This window comes from Phalangium opilio, unplaced genomic scaffold, assembly GCF_054372755.1.
Source record: "Phalangium opilio isolate 3A_F unplaced genomic scaffold, DU_Popi_V2 ptg000103l_1, whole genome shotgun sequence".
NCBI lineage: Eukaryota > Metazoa > Arthropoda > Arachnida > Opiliones > Phalangiidae > Phalangium > Phalangium opilio.
The window spans coordinates 2,690,528-2,709,032 of record NW_028324205.1 but is presented as its reverse complement, the minus strand read 5'-3'; the positions used below and the strand labels follow the sequence as shown (position 1 = coordinate 2,709,032).

The window sequence follows — 18,505 nt, the reverse complement described above, 5'->3', positions numbered from 1 at the left end:
CGGTGGTCTAAACATGAATTTTCCACAGCTCGAACCTGGGACCTTCCGCGTGTTAGGCGGACGTGATAACCACTACAGCATAGATACGTGATAATACAAAGTTTTGCAAGAGATCTAGATTATTATTATGTCCCATCACGATGGTCATAACATGTATCTACAAGGGCTCGAACCTGGGACCTTCCGCGTGTTAGGCGGACGTAATAACCACTACACCATAGATACGGGATAATACAAAGATTTGCAAGAGATCTAGATTATTATTATGTCCCATCACGATGGTCAAAACATGTCTCTACCAGGGCTCGAACCTGGGACCTTCCGCGTGTTAGGCGGACGTGATAACCACTACACCATAGATACGTGATAATACAAAGTTTTGCAAGAGATCTAGATTATTATTATGTCCCATCACGATGATCAAAACATGTATCTACCAGTTCTCGAACCTGGGACCTTCAGCGTGTTAGGCGGACGTGATAACCACTACACCATAGATACGTGATAATACAACGTTTTGCAAGAGATCTAGATTATTATTATGTCCCATCACGATGGTCAAAACATATATCTACTAGAGCTCGAACCTGGGACCTTACGCGTGTAAAGCGGACTTGATAACTACAATTCCATACATACGTGGTTATTTTGAGTTTTTTGAAGAGAGATAGCTTATTATTATGTCCCATCACGATGGTATAAACATGTATCTTCCAGGAGTCGAACCTGGGACCTTCCGCGTGTTAGGCGGACGTGATAACCACTACACCATAGATACGTGATAATACAAAGTTTTGCAAGAGATCTAGATTATTATTATGTCCCATCACTATGGTCAAAACATGTATCTACCAGTTCTCGAACCTGGGACCTTCCGCGTGTTAGGCGGACGTGATAACCACTACACCGTAGATACGTGATAATACAACGTTTTGCAAGAGATCTAGATTATTATTATGTCCCATCACGATGGTCAAAACATGTATCTACTAGGGCTCGAACCTGGGACCTTACGCGTGTAAAACGGATTTGATAACTACATAACTACAATTCCATAAATACGTGGTTATTTTCAGTTTTTGAAGAGAGCTAGCTTATTATTATGTCCAATCACGATGGTATAAACATGTATCTTCCAGGAGTCGAACCTGGGACCTTCCGCGTGTTAGGCGGACGTGATAACCACTACACCATAGATACGTGATAATACAAAGTTTTGCAAGAGATCTAGATTATTATTATGTCCCATCACGATGGTCAAAACATGTACCTACAAGGGCTCGAACCTGGGACCTTCCGCGTGTTAGGCGGACGTGATAACCACTACACCATAGATACGTGATAATACAACGTTTTGCAAGAGATCTAGATTATTATTATGTCCCATCACGATGGTCAAAACTTGTATCTACTAGGGCTCGAACCTGGAACCTTACGCGTGTAAATTGGACTTGATAAACACAATTCCATAAATACGTGGTTATTTTGAGTTTTTGAAGAGAGCTAGCTTATTATTATGTCCCATCACGATGGTCTAAACATGTATTATCCACGGCTCGAACCTGGGACCTTCCGCGTGTTAGGCGGACGTGATAACCACTACACCATAGATACGTGATAATACAAAGTTTTGCAAGAGATCTAGATTATTATTATGTCCCATCACGATGATCAAAACATGTATCTACCAGTTCTCGAACCTGGGACCTTCAGCGTGTTAGGCGGACGTGATAACCACTACACCATAGATACGTGATAATACAACGTTTTGCAAGAGATCTAGATTATTATTATGTCCCATCACGATGGTCAAAACATATATCTACTAGAGCTCGAACCTGGGACCTTACGCGTGTAAAGCGGACTTGATAACTACAATTCCATACATACGTGGTTATTTTGAGTTTTTTGAAGAGAGATAGCTTATTATTATGTCCCATCACGATGGTATAAACATGTATCTTCCAGGAGTCGAACCTGGGACCTTCCGCGTGTTAGGCGGACGTGATAACCACTACACCATAGATACGTGATAATACAAAGTTTTGCAAGAGATCTAGATTATTATTATGTCCCATCACTATGGTCAAAACATGTATCTACCAGTTCTCGAACCTGGGACCTTCCGCGTGTTAGGCGGACGTGATAACCACTACACCGTAGATACGTGATAATACAACGTTTTGCAAGAGATCTAGATTATTATTATGTCCCATCACGATGGTCAAAACATGTATCTACTAGGGCTCGAACCTGGGACCTTACGCGTGTAAAACGGATTTGATAACTACATAACTACAATTCCATAAATACGTGGTTATTTTCAGTTTTTGAAGAGAGCTAGCTTATTATTATGTCCAATCACGATGGTATAAACATGTATCTTCCAGGAGTCGAACCTGGGACCTTCCGCGTGTTAGGCGGACGTGATAACCACTACACCATAGATACGTGATAATACAAAGTTTTGCAAGAGATCTAGATTATTATTATGTCCCATCACGATGGTCAAAACATGTACCTACAAGGGCTCGAACCTGGGACCTTCCGCGTGTTAGGCGGACGTGATAACCACTACACCATAGATACGTGATAATACAACATTTTGCAAGAGATCTAGATTATTATTATGTCCCATCACGATGGTCAAAACTTGTATCTACTAGGGCTCGAACCTGGAACCTTACGCGTGTAAATTGGACTTGATAAACACAATTCCATAAATACGTGGTTATTTTGAGTTTTTGAAGAGAGCTAGCTTATTATTATGTCCCATCACGATGGTCTAAACATGTATTATCCACGGCTCGAACCTGGGACCTTCCGCGTGTTAGGCGGACGTGATAACCACTACACCATAGATACGTGATAATACAAAGTTTTGCAAGAGATCTTGATTATTATTATGTCCCATCACGATGGTCAAAACATGTATCTACTAGGGCTCGAACCTGGGACCTTACGCGTGTAAAGCGGACTTGATAACTACAATTCCATACATACGTGGTTTTTTGAGTTTTTGAAGAGAGATAGATTATTATTATGTCCCATCACGATGGTCAAAACATGTATCTACTAGGGCTCGAACCTGGGACGTTACGCGTGTAAAGCGGACTTGATAACTACAATTCCATACATACGTGGTTATTTTGAGTTTTTTGAAGAGAGATAGCTTATTATTATGTCCCATCACGATGGTCAAAACATGAATCTACAAGGGCTCGAACCTGGGATCTTCCGCTTGTTAGGCGGACGTAATAACCACTACACCATAGATACGGGATAATACAAAGTTTTGCAAGATATCTAGATTATTATTATGTCCCATCACGATGGTCAAAACATGTATCTACCAGGGCTCGAACCTGGGACCTTCCGCGTGTTAGGCGGACGTGATAACCACTACACCATAGATACGTGATAATACAAAGTTTTGCAAGTGATCTAGATTATTATTATGTCCCATCACGATGGTCAAAACATGTATCTACCAGGGCTCGATCCTGGGACCTTCCGCGTGTTAGGCGGACGTGATAACCACTACAACATAGATAAGTGATAATACAAAGTTTTGCAAGAGATCTAGATTATTATTATGTCCCATTACAATGGTCATAACATGTATCTACCAGGGCTCGAACCTGGGACCTTCCGCGTGTTAGGCGGACGTGATAACCACTACAACATAGATGAGTGATAATACAAAGTTTTGCAAGAGATCTAGATTATTATTATGTCCCATCACGATGGTCAAAACATGTATCTACTAGGGCTCGAACCTGGGACCTTACGCGTGTAAAGCGGACTTGATAACTACAATTCCATACATACGTGGTTATTTTGAGTTTTTGAAGAGAGATAGCTTATTATTATGTCCCATCACGATGGTCAAAACATGTATCTTCCAGGGCTCGAATCTGGGACCTTCCGCGTGTAAAGCGGACTTGATAAACACATTTCCATAGATACGTGGTTATTTTGAGTTTTTGAAGAGAGCTAGCATATTATTATGTCCCATCACGATGGTCAAAACATGAATCTACAAGGGCTCGAACCTGGGACCTTCCGCGTGTTAGGCGGACGTAATAACCACTACACCATAGATACGGGATAGTACAAAGTTTTGCAAGATATCTAGATTATTATTATGTCCCATCACGATGGTCAAAACATGTATCTACTAGGGCTCGAACCTGGGACCTTACGAGTGTAAAACGGATTTGATAACTACAATTCCATACATACCTGGTTATTTTCAGTTTTTGAAGAGAGCTAGCTTATTATTATGTCCCATCACGATGGTATAAACATGTATCTTCCAGGGCTCGAACCTGGGACCCTCCGCGTGTTAGGCGGACGTGATAACCACTACACCATAGATACGTGATAATACAAAGTTTTGCAAGAGATCTAGATTATTATTATGTCCCATCACGATGGTCAAAACATGTATCTACCAGGGCTCGAACCTGGCACCTTCCGCGTGTTAGGCGGACGTGATAACCACTACACCATAGATACGTGATAATACAAAGTTTTGCAAGAGATCTAGATTATTATTATGTCCCATCACGATGGTCAAAACATGTATCTACTAGGGCTCGAAGCTGGGACCTTACGCGTGTAAAGCGGACTTGATAACTACAATTCCATACATACGTGGTTTTTTAAGTTTTTGAAGAGAGATATATTATTATTATGTCCCATCACGATGGTCAAAACATGTATCTACTAGGGCTCGAACCTGGGACGTTACGCGTGTAAAGCGGACTTGATAACTACAATTCCATACATGCGTGGTTATTTTGAGTTTTTTGAAGAGAGATAGCTTATTATTATGTCCCATCACGATGGTCAAAACATGTATCTTCCAGGGCTCGAACCTGGGACCTTCCGCGTGTAAAGCGGACTTGATAAACACAATTCCATAGATACGTGGTTATTTTGTGTTTTTGAAGAGAGCTAGCATATTATTATGTCCCATCACGATGGTCAAAACATGAATCTACCAGGGCTCGAACCTGGGACCTTCCGCGTGTTAGGCGGACGTAATAACCACTACACCATAGATACGGGATAGTACAAAGTTTTGCAAGATATCTAGATTATTATTATGTCCCATCACGATGGTCGAAACATGTATCTACTAGGGCTCGAACCTGGGACCTTACACGTGTAAAACGGATTTGATAACTACAATTCCATACATACGTGGTTATTTTCAGTTTTTGAAGAGAGCTAGCTTATTATTATGTCCCATCACGATGGTATAAACATGTATCTTCCAGGGCTCGAACCTGGGACCTTCCGCGTGTTAGGCGGACGTGATAACCACTACACCATAGATACGTGATAATACAAAGTTTTGCAAGAGATCTAGATTATTATTATGTCCCATCACGATGGTCAAAACATGTATCTACCAGGGCTCGAACCTGGCACCTTCCGCGTGTTAGGCGGACGTGATAACCACTACACCATAGATACGTGATAATACAAAGTTTTGCAAGAGATCTAGATTAATATTATGTCCCATCACGATGGTCAAAACATGTATCTACTAGGGCTCGAACCTGGAACCTTCCGCGTGTTAGGCGGACGTGATAACCACTACACCATAGATACATGATAATACAAAGTTTTGCGAGAGATCTAGATTATTATTATGTCCCATCACGATGGTCAAAACATGTATCTACAAGGCTCGAACCTGGGACCTTCCGCGTGTTAGGCGGACATGATAACCACTACACCATAGATGCGGGATAATACAAAGTTTTGCAAGAGATCTAGATTATTATTATGTCTTATCACGATGGTCAAAACATGTATCTACCAGGGCTCGAACCTGGGCCCTTCCGCGTGTTAGGCGGAAGTGATAACCACTACACCATAGATACGTGGTAATACGAAGTTTTGCAAGAGGTCTAGATTATTATTATGTCCCATCACGATGGTCAAAACATGTATCTACTAGGGCTCGAACCTGGAACCTTCCGCGTGTTAGGCGGACGTGATAACAACAATTCCATAGATACGTGGTCATTTTGAGTTTTTGAAGAGAGCTAGCTTATTATTATGTCCCATCACGATGGTCAAAACATGTATCTACCAGGGCACGAACCTGGGACCTTCCGCGTGTTAGGCGGACGTGATAACCACTACACCATAGATGCGGGATAACACAAAGTTTTGCAAGAGATCTAGATTATTATTATGTCCCATCACGATGGTCAAAACATGTATCTACCAGGGCTCGAACCTGGGCCCTTCCGCGTGTAAAGCGGACTTGATAACAACAATTCCATAGATACGTGGTCATTTTGAGTTTTTGAAGAGAGCTAGCTTATTATTATGTCCCATCACGATGGTCAAAACATGTTTCTACCTGGGCTCGAACCTGGCACCTTCCGCGTGTTAGGCGGACATGATAACCACTACACCATAGATACGTGATAATACAAAGTTTTGCAAGAAATCTAGATTATTATTATGTCCCATCAAGATGGTCAAAACATGTATGTACTAGGGCTCGAACCTGGGACCTTACGCGTGTAAAGCGGACTTGATAACTACAATTCCATACATACGTGGTTATTTTGAGTTTTTGAAGAGAGCTAGCTTATTATTATGACCCATCACGATGGTCAAAACGTGCATCTACAGGGCTCGAGCCTGGGACCTTCCGCGTGTTAGGCGGACGTGATAACCACTACACCATAGATGCGGGATAATACAAAGTTTTGCAAGAGATCTAGATTATTATTATGTCCCATCACGATGGTCAAAACATGTATCTACCAGGTCTCGAACCTGGGCCCTTCCGCGTGTTAGGCGGACGTGATAACCACTACACCATAGATACGTGATAATACGAAGTTTTGCAAGAGGTCTAGATTATTATTATGTCCCATCACGATGGTCAAAACATGTATCTACTAGGGCTCGAACCTGGGACCTTCCGCGTGTAAAGCGGACTTGATAACCACAATTCCATAGATACGTGGTTATTTTGAGTTTTTGAAGAGAGCTAGCTTATTATTATGTCCCATCACGATGGTCAAAACATGTTTCTACCAGGGCTCGAACCTGGCACCTTCCGCGTGTTAGGCGGACGTGATAACCACTACACCATAGATGCGGGATAATACAAAGTTTTGCAAGAGATCTAGATTATTATTATGTCCCATCACGATGGTCAAAACATGTATCTACCAGGGCTCGAACCTGGGCCCTTCCGCGTGTTAGGCGGACGTGATAACCACTACACCATAGATACGTGATAATACGAAGTTTTGCAAGAGGTCTAGATTATTATTATGTCCCATCACGATGGTCAAAACATGTATCTACTAGGGCTCGAACCTGGGACCTTACGCGTGTAAAGCGGACTTGATAACTACAATTCCATAGATACGTGGTCATTTTGAGTTTTTGAAGAGAGCTAGCTTATTATTATGTCCCATCACGATGGTCAAAACACGTATCTACCAGGGCACGAACCTGGGACCTTCCGCGTGTTAGGCGGACGTGATAACCACTACACCATAGATGCGGGATAACACAAAGTTTTGCAAGAGATCTAGATTATTATTATGTCCCATCACGATGGTCAAAACATGTATCTACCAGGGCTCGAACCTGGGCCCTTCCGCGTGTAAAGCGGACTTGATAACAACAATTCCATAGATACGTGGTCATTTTGAGTTTTTGAAGAGAGCTAGCTTATTATTATGTCCCATCACGATGGTCAAAACATGTTTCTACCTGGGCTCGAACCTGGCACCTTCCGCGTGTTAGGCGGACATGATAACCACTACACCATAGATACGTGATAATACAAAGTTTTGCAAGAAATCTAGATTATTATTATGTCCCATCACGATGGTCAAAACATGTATGTACTAGGGCTCGAACCTGGGACCTTACGCGTGTAAAGCGGACTTGATAACTACAATTCCATACATACGTGGTTATTTTGAGTTTTTGAAGAGAGCTAGCTTATTATTATGACCCATCACGATGGTCAAAACGTGCATCTACAGGGCTCGAACCTGGGACCTTCCGCGTGTTAGGCGGACGTGATAACCACTACACCATAGATGCGGGATAATACAAAGTTTTGCAAGAGATCTAGATTATTATTATGTCCCATCACGATGGTCAAAACATGTATCTACCAGGGCTCGAACCTGGGCCCTTCCGCGTGTTAGGCGGACGTGATAACCACTACACCATAGATACGTGATAATACGAAGTTTTGCAAGAGGTCTAGATTATTATTATGTCCCATCACGATGGTCAAAACATGTATCTACTAGGGCTCGAACCTGGAACCTTCCGCGTGTTAGGCGGACGTGATAACAACAATTCCATAGATACGTGGTCATTTTGAGTTTTTGAAGAGAGGTAGCTTATTATTATGTCCCATCACGATGGTCAAAACATGTATCTACCAGGGCACGAACCTGGGACCTTCCGCGTGTTAGGCGGACGTGATAACCACTACACCATAGATGCGGGATAACACAAAGTTTTGCAAGAGATCTAGATTATTATTATGTCCCATCACGATGGTCAAAACATGTATCTACCAGGGCTCGAACCTGGGCCCTTCCGCGTGTTAGGCGGACGTGATAACCACTACACCATAGATACGTGATAATACGAAGTTTTTGCAAGAGGTCTAGATTATTATTATGTCCCATCACGATGGTCAAAACATGTATCTACTCGGGCTCGAACCTGGGACCTTCCGCGTGTAAAGCGGACTTGATAACCACAATTCCATAGATACGTGGTTATTTTGAGTTTTTGAAGAGAGCTAGCTTATTATTATGTCCCATCACGATGGTCAGAACATGTTTCTACCAGGGCTCGAACCTGGCACCTTCCGCGTGTTAGGCGGACGTGATAACCACTACACCATAGATACGCGATAATACAAAGTTTTGCAAGAGATCTAGATTATTATTATGTCCCATCACGATGGTCAAAACATGTATCTACTAGGGCTCAAACCTGGGACCTTCCGCGTGTAAAGCGGACTTGATAACCACAATTCCATAGATACGTGGTTATTTTGAGTTTTTGAAGAGAGCTAGCTTATTATTATGTCCCATCACGAGGGTCTAAACATGTATCTTCCAGGGCTCGAACCTGGGACCTTCCGCGTGTTAGGCGGACGTAATAACCACTACACCATAGATACGTGATAATAGAGAGTTTTGCAAGAGATCTAGATTATTATTATGTCCCATCACGATGGTCAAAACATAAATCTACTAGGGCTCGAACCTGGGACCTTACGCGTGTAAAGCGGACTTGAAAACTACAATTCCATACATACGTGGTTGTTTTGAGTTTTTGAAGAGAGCTAGCTTATTATTATGTCCCATCACGATGGTCAAAACATGTATCTACAAGCCTCGAACCTGGGACCTTCCGCGTGTTAGGCGGTCGTGATATCCACTACACCATAGATGCGGGATAATACAAAGTTTTGCAAGAGATCTATATTATTATTATGTCCCATCACGATGGTCAAAACATGTATCTACTAGGGCTCGAACCTGGAACCTTCCGCGTGTTAGGCGGACGTGATAACCACTACACCATATACGCGGGATAATACAAGGTTTTGCAAGAGATCTAGATTATTATTATGTCCCATCACGATGGTCAAAACATGTATCTACCAGGGCTCGAACCTGGGCCCTTCCGCGTGTTAGGCGGACGTGATAACCACTACACCATAGATACGTGATAATACGAAGTTTTGCAAGAGGTCTAGATTATTATTATGTCCCATCACGATGGTCAAAACATGTATCTACCAGGGCACGAACCTGGGACCTTCCGCGTGTTAGGCGGACGTGATAACCACTACACCATAGATACGTGATAATACGAAGTTTTGCAAGAGATCTAGATTATTATTATGTCCCATCACGATGGTCAAAACATGTATCTACTATGGCTCGAACCTGGGACCTTCCGCGTGTAAAGCGGACTTGATAACAACAATTCCATAGATACGTGGTTATTTTGAGTTTTTGAAGAGAGCTAGCTTATTATTATGTCCCATCACGATGGTCAAAACATGTTTCTACCAGGGCTCGAACCTGGCACCTTCCGCGTGTTAGGCGGACGTGATAACCACTTCACCATAGATACGTGATAATACAAAGTTTTGCAAGAGATCTAGATTATAATTATGTCCCATCACGATGGTCAAAACATGTATCTACTAGGGCTCGAACCTGGGACCTTACGCGTGTAAAGCGGACTTGATAACTACAATTCCATACATACGTGGTTATTTTGAGTTTTTGAAGAGAGCTAGCTTATTATTATGACCCATCACGATGGTCAAAACGTGCATCTACAGGGCTCGAACCTGGGACCTTCCGCGTGTTAGGCGGACGTGATAACCACTACACCATAGATGCGGGATAATACAAAGTTTTGCAAGAGATCTAGATTATTATTATGTCCCATCACGATGGTCAAAACATGTATCTACCAGGGCTCGAACCTGGGCCCTTCCGCGTGTTAGGCGGACGTGATAACCACTACACCATAGATACGTGATAATACGAAGTTTTGCAAGAGGTCTAGATTACTATTATGTCCCATCACGATGGTCAAAACATGTATCTACTAGGGCTCGAACCTGGGACCTTCCGCGTGTAAAGCGGACTTGATAACCACAATTCCATAGATACGTGGTTATTTTGAGTTTTTGAAGAGAGCTAGCTTATTATTATGTCCCATCACGATGGTCAAAACATGTTTCTACCAGGGCTCGAACCTGGCACCTTCCGCGTGTTAGGCGGACGTGATAACCACTACACCATAGATACGCGATAATACAAAGTTTTGCAAGAGATCTAGATTATTATTATGTCCCATCACGATGGTCAAAACATATATCTACTAGGGCTCGAACCTGGGACCTTACGCGTGTAAAGCGGACTTGAAAACTACAATTCCATACATACGTGGTAATTTTGAGTTTTTGAAGAGAGCTAGCTTATTATTATGTCCCATCACGATGGTCAAAACATGTATCTACAAGGCTCGAACCTGGGACCTTCCGCGTGTTAGGCGGACGTGATAACCACTACACCATAGATGCGGGATAATACAAAGTTTTGCAAGAGATCTATATTATTATTATGTCCCATCACGATGGTCAAAACATGTATCTACCAGGGCTCGAACCTGGGCCCTTCCGCGTGTTAGGCGGAAGTGATAACCACTACACCATAGATACGTGGTAATACGAAGTTTTGCAAGAGGTCTAGATTATTATTATGTCCCATCACGATGGTCAAAACATGTATCTACTAGGGCTCGAACCTGGAACCTTCCGCGTGTAAAGCGGACTTGATAACAACAATTCCATAGATACGTGGTCATTTTGAGTTTTTGAAGAGAGCTAGCTTATTATTATGTCCCATCACGATGGTCAAAACATGTTTCTTCCAGGGCTCGAACCTGGCACCTTCCGCGTGTTAGGCGGAAGTGATAACCACTACACAATAGATACGTGATAATACAAAGTTTTGCAAGAGATCTAGATTATTATTATGTCCCATCACGATGGTCAAAACATGTATCTACTAGGGCTCGAACCTGGGACCTTACGCGTGTAAAGCGGACTTGATAACTACAATTCCATACATACGTGGTTATTTTGAGTTTTTGAAGAGAGCTAGCTTATTATTATGACCCATCACGATGGTCAAAACGTGCATCTACAGGGCTCGAACCTGGGACCTTCCGCGTGTTAGGCGGACGTGATAACCACTACACCATAGATGCGGGATAATACAAAGTTTTGCAAGAGATCTAGATTATTATTATGTCCCATCACGATGGTCAAAACATATATCTACTAGGGCTCGACCCTGGGACCTTACGCGTGTAAAGCGGACTTGATAACTACAATTCCATACATACGTGGTTATTTTGAGTTTTTGAAGAGGGCTAGCTTATTATTATGTCCCATCACGATGGTCAAAACATGTATCTACAAGGCTCGAACCTGGGACCTTCCGCGTGTTAGGCGGACGTGATAACCACTACACCATAGATGCGGGATAATACAAAGTTTTGCAAGAGATCTATATTATTATTATGTCCCATCACGATGGTCAAAACATGTATCTACCAAGGCTCGAACCTGGGCCCTTCCGCGTGTTAGGCGGAAGTGATAACCACTACACCATAGATACGTGGTAATACGAAGTTTTGCAAGAGGTCTAGATTATTATTATGTCCCATCACGATGGTCAAAACATGTATCTACTAGGGCTCGAACCTGGAACCTTCCGCGTGTAAAGCGGACTTGATAACAACAATTCCATAGATACGTGGTCATTTTGAGTTTTTGAAGAGAGCTAGCTTTTATTATGTCCCATCACGATGGTCAAAACATGTTTCTTCCAGGGCTCGAACCTGGCACCTTCCGCGTGTTAGGCGGAAGTGATAACCACTACACAATAGATAGGTGATAATACAAAGTTTTGCAAGAGATCTAGATTATTATTATGTCCCATCACGATGGTCAAAACATGTATCTACTAGGGCTCGAACCTGGGACCTTACGCGTGTAAAGCGGACTTGATAACTACAATTCCATACATTCGTGGTTATTTTGAGTTTTTGAAGAGAGCTAGCTTATTATTATGACCCATCACGATGGTCAAAACGTGCATCTACAGGGCTCGAACCTGGGACCTTCCGCGTGTTAGGCGGACGTGATAACCACTACACCATAGATGCGGGATAATACAAAGTTTTGCAAGAGATCTAGATTATTATTATGTCCCATCACGATGGTCAAAACATATATCTACTAGGGCTCGACCCTGGGACCTTACGCGTGTAAAGCGGACTTGATAACTACAATTCCATACATACGTGGTTATTTTGAGTTTTTGAAGAGGGCTAGCTTATTATTATGTCCCATCACGATGGTCAAAACATGTATCTACAAGCCTCGAACCTGGGACCTTCCGCGTGTTAGGCGGTCGTGATATCCACTACACCATAGATGCGGGATAATACAAAGTTTTGCAAGAGATCTATATTATTATTATGTCCCATCACGATGGTCAAAACATGTATCTACTAGGGCTCGAACCTGGAACCTTCCGCGTGTTAGGCGGACGTGATAACCACTACACCATATACGCGGGATAATACAAGGTTTTGCAAGAGATCTAGATTATTATTATGTCCCATCACGATGGTCAAAACATGTATCTACCAGGGCTCGAACCTGGGCCCTTCCGCGTGTTAGGCGGACGTGATAACCACTACACCATAGATACGTGATAATACGAAGTTTTGCAAGAGGTCTAGATTATTATTATGTCCCATCACGATGGTCAAAACATGTATCTACCAGGGCACGAACCTGGGACCTTCCGCGTGTTAGGCGGACGTGATAACCACTACACCATAGATACGTGATAATACGAAGTTTTGCAAGAGATCTAGATTATTATTATGTCCCATCACGATGGTCAAAACATGTATCTACTATGGCTCGAACCTGGGACCTTCCGCGTGTAAAGCGGACTTGATAACAACAATTCCATAGATACGTGGTTATTTTGAGTTTTTGAAGAGAGCTAGCTTATTATTATGTCCCATCACGATGGTCAAAACATGTTTCTACCAGGGCTCGAACCTGGCACCTTCCGCGTGTTAGGCGGACGTGATAACCACTTCACCATAGATACGTGATAATACAAAGTTTTGCAAGAGATCTAGATTATAATTATGTCCCATCACGATGGTCAAAACATGTATCTACTAGGGCTCGAACCTGGGACCTTACGCGTGTAAAGCGGACTTGATAACTACAATTCCATACATACGTGGTTATTTTGAGTTTTTGAAGAGAGCTAGCTTATTATTATGACCCATCACGATGGTCAAAACGTGCATCTACAGGGCTCGAACCTGGGACCTTCCGCGTGTTAGGCGGACGTGATAACCACTACACCATAGATGCGGGATAATACAAAGTTTTGCAAGAGATCTAGATTATTATTATGTCCCATCACGATGGTCAAAACATGTATCTACCAGGGCTCGAACCTGGGCCCTTCCGCGTGTTAGGCGGACGTGATAACCACTACACCATAGATACGTGATAATACGAAGTTTTGCAAGAGGTCTAGATTATTATTATGTCCCATCACGATGGTCAAAACATGTATCTACTAGGGCTCGAACCTGGGACCTTCCGCGTGTAAAGCGGACTTGATAACCACAATTCCATAGATACGTGGTTATTTTGAGTTTTTGAAGAGAGCTAGCTTATTATTATGTCCCATCACGATGGTCAAAACATGTTTCTACCAGGGCTCGAACCTGGCACCTTCCGCGTGTTAGGCGGACGTGATAACCACTACACCATAGATACGCGATAATACAAAGTTTTGCAAGAGATCTAGATTATTATTATGTCCCATCACGATGGTCAAAACATGTATCTACCAGGGCTCGAACCTGGGCCCTTCCGCGTGTTAGGCGGAAGTGATAACCACTACACCATAGATACGTGGTAATACGAAGTTTTGCAAGAGGTCTAGATTATTATTATGTCCCATCACGATGGTCAAAACATGTATCTACTAGGGCTCGAACCTGGAACCTTCCGCGTGTAAAGCGGACTTGATAACAACAATTCCATAGATACGTGGTCATTTTGAGTTTTTGAAGAGAGCTAGCTTATTATTATGTCCCATCACGATGGTCAAAACATGTTTCTTCCAGGGCTCGAACCTGGCACCTTCCGCGTGTTAGGCGGAAGTGATAACCACTACACAATAGATACGTGATAATACAAAGTTTTGCAAGAGATCTAGATTATTATTATTTCCCATCACGATGGTCAAAACATGTATCTACTAGGGCTCGAACCTGGGACCTTACGCGTGTAAAGCGGACTTGATAACTACAATTCCATACATACGTGGTTATTTTGAGTTTTTGAAGAGAGCTAGCTTATTATTATGACCCATCACGATGGTCAAAACGTGCATCTACAGGGCTCGAACCTGGGACCTTCCGCGTGTTAGGCGGACGTGATAACCACTACACCATAGATGCGGGATAATACAAAGTTTTGCAAGAGATCTAGATTATTATTATGTCCCATCACGATGGTCAAAACATATATCTACTAGGGCTCGACCCTGGGACCTTACGCGTGTAAAGCGGACTTGATAACTACAATTCCATACATACGTGGTTATTTTGAGTTTTTGAAGAGAGCTAGCTTATTATTATGTCCCATCACGATGGTCAAAACATGTATCTACAAGGCTCGAACCTGGGACCTTCCGCGTGTTAGGCGGACGTGATAACCACTACACCATAGATACGGGATAATGCAAAGTTTTGCAAGAGATCTAGATTATTATTATGTCCCATGACGATGGTCAAAACATGTATCTACCAGGGCTCGAACCTGGGACCATCCGCGTGTGAGGCGGACGTGATAACCACTACACCATAGATACGTGATAGTACAAAGTTTTGCAAGAGATCTAGATTATTATTATGTCCCATCACGATGGTCTAAACATGTATCTTCCAGGGCTCGAACCTGGGACCTTCCGCGTGTTAGGCGGACGTAATAACCACTACACCATAGATACGTGATAATTGAAAGTTTTGCAAGAGATCTGGATTATTATTATGTCTCATCACGATGGTCAAAACATGTATCTACTAGGGCTCGAACCTGGGACCTTACGCGTGTAAAGCGGACTTGATAACAACAACTCCATAGATACGTAGTCATTTTGAGTTTTTGAAGAGAGCTAGCTTATTATTATGTCCCATCACGATGGTCAAAACATGTTTCTACCAGGGCTCGAACCTGGGATCTTCCGCGTGTTAGGCGGACGTGATAACCACTACACCATAGATACGTGATAATACAAAGTTTTGCTAGAGATCTAGATTATTATTATGTCCCATCACGATGGTCAAAACATGTATCTACTAGGGCTCGAACCTGGGACCTTACGCGTGTAAAGCGGACTTGATAACTACAATTCCATACATACGTGGTTATTTTGAGTTTTTGAAGAGAGCTAGCTTATTATTATGACCCATCACGATGGTCAAAACGTGCATCTACAGGGCTCGAACCTGGGACCTTCCGCGTGTTAGGCGGACGTGATAACCACTACACCATATACGCGGGATAATACAAGGTTTTGCAAGAGATCTAGATTATTATTATGTCCCATCACGATGGTCAAAACATGTATCTACCAGGGCTCGAACCTGGGCCCTTCCGCGTGTTAGGCGGACGTGATAACCACTACACCATAGATACGTGATAATACGAAGTTTTGCAAGAGGTCTAGATTATTATTATGTCCCATCACGATGGTCAAAACATGTATCTACCAGGGCACGAACCTGGGACCTTCCGCGTGTTAGGCGGACGTGATAACCACTACACCATAGATACGTGATAATACGAAGTTTTGCAAGAGATCTAGATTATTATTATGTCCCATCACGATGGTCAAAACATGTATCTACTATGGCTCGAACCTGGGACCTTCCGCGTGTAAAGCGGACTTGATAACAACAATTCCATAGATACGTGGTTATTTTGAGTTTTTGAAGAGAGCTAGCTTATTATTATGTCCCATCACGATGGTCAAAACATGTTTCTACCAGGGCTCGAACCTGGCACCTTCCGCGTGTTAGGCGGACGTGATAACCACTTCACCATAGATACGTGATAATACAAAGTTTTGCAAGAGATCTAGATTATAATTATGTCCCATCACGATGGTCAAAACATGTATCTACTAGGGCTCGAACCTGGGACCTTACGCGTGTAAAGCGGACTTGATAACTACAATTCCATACATACGTGGTTATTTTGAGTTTTTGAAGAGAGCTAGCTTATTATTATGACCCATCACGATGGTCAAAACGTGCATCTACAGGGCTCGAACCTGGGACCTTCCGCGTGTTAGGCGGACGTGATAACCACTACACCATAGATGCGGGATAATACAAAGTTTTGCAAGAGATCTAGATTATTATTATGTCCCATCACGATGGTCAAAACATGTATCTACCAGGGCTCGAACCTGGGCCCTTCCGCGTGTTAGGCGGACGTGATAACCACTACACCATAGATACGTGATAATACGAAGTTTTGCAAGAGGTCTAGATTACTATTATGTCCCATCACGATGGTCAAAACATGTATCTACTAGGGCTCGAACCTGGGACCTTCCGCGTGTAAAGCGGACTTGATAACCACAATTCCATAGATACGTGGTTATTTTGAGTTTTTGAAGAGAGCTAGCTTATTATTATGTCCCATCACGATGGTCAAAACATGTTTCTACCAGGGCTCGAACCTGGCACCTTCCGCGTGTTAGGCGGACGTGATAACCACTACACCATAGATACGCGATAATACAAAGTTTTGCAAGAGATCTAGATTATTATTATGTCCCATCACGATGGTCAAAACATATATCTACTAGGGCTCGAACCTGGGACCTTACGCGTGTAAAGCGGACTTGAAAACTACAATTCCATACATACGTGGTAATTTTGAGTTTTTGAAGAGAGCTAGCTTATTATTATGTCCCATCACGATGGTCAAAACATGTATCTACAAGGCTCGAACCTGGGACCTTCCGCGTGTTAGGCGGACGTGATAACCACTACACCATAGATGCGGGATAATACAAAGTTTTGCAAGAGATCTATATTATTATTATGTCCCATCACGATGGTCAAAACATGTATCTACCAGGGCTCGAACCTGGGCCCTTCCGCGTGTTAGGCGGAAGTGATAACCACTACACCATAGATACGTGGTAATACGAAGTTTTGCAAGAGGTCTAGATTATTATTATGTCCCATCACGATGGTCAAAACATGTATCTACTAGGGCTCGAACCTGGAACCTTCCGCGTGTAAAGCGGACTTGATAACAACAATTCCATAGATACGTGGTCATTTTGAGTTTTTGAAGAGAGCTAGCTTATTATTATGTCCCATCACGATGGTCAAAACATGTTTCTTCCAGGGCTCGAACCTGGCACCTTCCGCGTGTTAGGCGGAAGTGATAACCACTACACAATAGATACGTGATAATACAAAGTTTTGCAAGAGATCTAGATTATTATTATGTCCCATCACGATGGTCAAAACATGTATCTACTAGGGCTCGAACCTGGGACCTTACGCGTGTAAAGCGGACTTGATAACTACAATTCCATACATACGTGGTTATTTTGAGTTTTTGAAGAGAGCTAGCTTATTATTATGACCCATCACGATGGTCAAAACGTGCATCTACAGGGCTCGAACCTGGGACCTTCCGCGTGTTAGGCGGACGTGATAACCACTACACCATAGATGCGGGATAATACAAAGTTTTGCAAGAGATCTAGATTATTATTATGTCCCATCACGATGGTCAAAA

At 42.7% G+C, this 18,505-nt stretch overlaps 29 non-coding genes across 29 annotated transcripts; all 29 read right to left on the bottom strand.

Annotated features, from left to right (window-relative positions):
• Nucleotides 1–290: 290 nt before the first annotated feature.
• Nucleotides 291–363, bottom strand: TRNAV-AAC (transfer RNA valine (anticodon AAC)). The gene has a single exon. It is a non-coding gene; the product is annotated as a tRNA-Val (tRNA).
• A 902-nt stretch (nucleotides 364–1,265) lies between these two features.
• On the bottom strand, nucleotides 1,266–1,338 carry TRNAV-AAC (transfer RNA valine (anticodon AAC)). The gene has a single exon. It is a non-coding gene; the product is annotated as a tRNA-Val (tRNA).
• Nucleotides 1,339–2,516: 1,178 nt separating this feature from the next.
• TRNAV-AAC (transfer RNA valine (anticodon AAC)) lies at nucleotides 2,517–2,589 on the bottom strand. The gene has a single exon. It is a non-coding gene; the product is annotated as a tRNA-Val (tRNA).
• A 755-nt stretch (nucleotides 2,590–3,344) lies between these two features.
• TRNAV-AAC (transfer RNA valine (anticodon AAC)) lies at nucleotides 3,345–3,417 on the bottom strand. The gene has a single exon. It is a non-coding gene; the product is annotated as a tRNA-Val (tRNA).
• A 1,031-nt stretch (nucleotides 3,418–4,448) lies between these two features.
• On the bottom strand, nucleotides 4,449–4,521 carry TRNAV-AAC (transfer RNA valine (anticodon AAC)). The gene has a single exon. It is a non-coding gene; the product is annotated as a tRNA-Val (tRNA).
• Nucleotides 4,522–5,276: 755 nt separating this feature from the next.
• Nucleotides 5,277–5,349, bottom strand: TRNAV-AAC (transfer RNA valine (anticodon AAC)). The gene has a single exon. It is a non-coding gene; the product is annotated as a tRNA-Val (tRNA).
• Nucleotides 5,350–5,414: 65 nt separating this feature from the next.
• Nucleotides 5,415–5,487, bottom strand: TRNAV-AAC (transfer RNA valine (anticodon AAC)). The gene has a single exon. It is a non-coding gene; the product is annotated as a tRNA-Val (tRNA).
• Nucleotides 5,488–5,552: 65 nt separating this feature from the next.
• Nucleotides 5,553–5,625, bottom strand: TRNAV-AAC (transfer RNA valine (anticodon AAC)). Its single transcript has one exon. It is a non-coding gene; the product is annotated as a tRNA-Val (tRNA).
• Nucleotides 5,626–5,827: 202 nt separating this feature from the next.
• TRNAV-AAC (transfer RNA valine (anticodon AAC)) lies at nucleotides 5,828–5,900 on the bottom strand. Its single transcript has one exon. It is a non-coding gene; the product is annotated as a tRNA-Val (tRNA).
• A 203-nt stretch (nucleotides 5,901–6,103) lies between these two features.
• On the bottom strand, nucleotides 6,104–6,176 carry TRNAV-AAC (transfer RNA valine (anticodon AAC)). Its single transcript has one exon. It is a non-coding gene; the product is annotated as a tRNA-Val (tRNA).
• Nucleotides 6,177–6,792: 616 nt separating this feature from the next.
• TRNAV-AAC (transfer RNA valine (anticodon AAC)) lies at nucleotides 6,793–6,865 on the bottom strand. Its single transcript has one exon. It is a non-coding gene; the product is annotated as a tRNA-Val (tRNA).
• Nucleotides 6,866–7,206: 341 nt separating this feature from the next.
• On the bottom strand, nucleotides 7,207–7,279 carry TRNAV-AAC (transfer RNA valine (anticodon AAC)). Its single transcript has one exon. It is a non-coding gene; the product is annotated as a tRNA-Val (tRNA).
• An 892-nt stretch (nucleotides 7,280–8,171) lies between these two features.
• TRNAV-AAC (transfer RNA valine (anticodon AAC)) lies at nucleotides 8,172–8,244 on the bottom strand. Its single transcript has one exon. It is a non-coding gene; the product is annotated as a tRNA-Val (tRNA).
• Nucleotides 8,245–8,447: 203 nt separating this feature from the next.
• Nucleotides 8,448–8,520, bottom strand: TRNAV-AAC (transfer RNA valine (anticodon AAC)). The gene has a single exon. It is a non-coding gene; the product is annotated as a tRNA-Val (tRNA).
• A 65-nt stretch (nucleotides 8,521–8,585) lies between these two features.
• On the bottom strand, nucleotides 8,586–8,658 carry TRNAV-AAC (transfer RNA valine (anticodon AAC)). The gene has a single exon. It is a non-coding gene; the product is annotated as a tRNA-Val (tRNA).
• A 1,031-nt stretch (nucleotides 8,659–9,689) lies between these two features.
• Nucleotides 9,690–9,762, bottom strand: TRNAV-AAC (transfer RNA valine (anticodon AAC)). Its single transcript has one exon. It is a non-coding gene; the product is annotated as a tRNA-Val (tRNA).
• A 65-nt stretch (nucleotides 9,763–9,827) lies between these two features.
• On the bottom strand, nucleotides 9,828–9,900 carry TRNAV-AAC (transfer RNA valine (anticodon AAC)). The gene has a single exon. It is a non-coding gene; the product is annotated as a tRNA-Val (tRNA).
• A 616-nt stretch (nucleotides 9,901–10,516) lies between these two features.
• TRNAV-AAC (transfer RNA valine (anticodon AAC)) lies at nucleotides 10,517–10,589 on the bottom strand. Its single transcript has one exon. It is a non-coding gene; the product is annotated as a tRNA-Val (tRNA).
• A 616-nt stretch (nucleotides 10,590–11,205) lies between these two features.
• TRNAV-AAC (transfer RNA valine (anticodon AAC)) lies at nucleotides 11,206–11,278 on the bottom strand. The gene has a single exon. It is a non-coding gene; the product is annotated as a tRNA-Val (tRNA).
• Nucleotides 11,279–12,169: 891 nt separating this feature from the next.
• TRNAV-AAC (transfer RNA valine (anticodon AAC)) lies at nucleotides 12,170–12,242 on the bottom strand. The gene has a single exon. It is a non-coding gene; the product is annotated as a tRNA-Val (tRNA).
• A 1,028-nt stretch (nucleotides 12,243–13,270) lies between these two features.
• On the bottom strand, nucleotides 13,271–13,343 carry TRNAV-AAC (transfer RNA valine (anticodon AAC)). The gene has a single exon. It is a non-coding gene; the product is annotated as a tRNA-Val (tRNA).
• A 65-nt stretch (nucleotides 13,344–13,408) lies between these two features.
• Nucleotides 13,409–13,481, bottom strand: TRNAV-AAC (transfer RNA valine (anticodon AAC)). The gene has a single exon. It is a non-coding gene; the product is annotated as a tRNA-Val (tRNA).
• A 616-nt stretch (nucleotides 13,482–14,097) lies between these two features.
• Nucleotides 14,098–14,170, bottom strand: TRNAV-AAC (transfer RNA valine (anticodon AAC)). The gene has a single exon. It is a non-coding gene; the product is annotated as a tRNA-Val (tRNA).
• A 341-nt stretch (nucleotides 14,171–14,511) lies between these two features.
• TRNAV-AAC (transfer RNA valine (anticodon AAC)) lies at nucleotides 14,512–14,584 on the bottom strand. Its single transcript has one exon. It is a non-coding gene; the product is annotated as a tRNA-Val (tRNA).
• Nucleotides 14,585–15,475: 891 nt separating this feature from the next.
• Nucleotides 15,476–15,548, bottom strand: TRNAV-CAC (transfer RNA valine (anticodon CAC)). The gene has a single exon. It is a non-coding gene; the product is annotated as a tRNA-Val (tRNA).
• A 754-nt stretch (nucleotides 15,549–16,302) lies between these two features.
• On the bottom strand, nucleotides 16,303–16,375 carry TRNAV-AAC (transfer RNA valine (anticodon AAC)). The gene has a single exon. It is a non-coding gene; the product is annotated as a tRNA-Val (tRNA).
• A 65-nt stretch (nucleotides 16,376–16,440) lies between these two features.
• On the bottom strand, nucleotides 16,441–16,513 carry TRNAV-AAC (transfer RNA valine (anticodon AAC)). Its single transcript has one exon. It is a non-coding gene; the product is annotated as a tRNA-Val (tRNA).
• A 616-nt stretch (nucleotides 16,514–17,129) lies between these two features.
• Nucleotides 17,130–17,202, bottom strand: TRNAV-AAC (transfer RNA valine (anticodon AAC)). Its single transcript has one exon. It is a non-coding gene; the product is annotated as a tRNA-Val (tRNA).
• Nucleotides 17,203–17,818: 616 nt separating this feature from the next.
• Nucleotides 17,819–17,891, bottom strand: TRNAV-AAC (transfer RNA valine (anticodon AAC)). The gene has a single exon. It is a non-coding gene; the product is annotated as a tRNA-Val (tRNA).
• Between the last annotated feature and the right edge of the window lie 614 nt (nucleotides 17,892–18,505).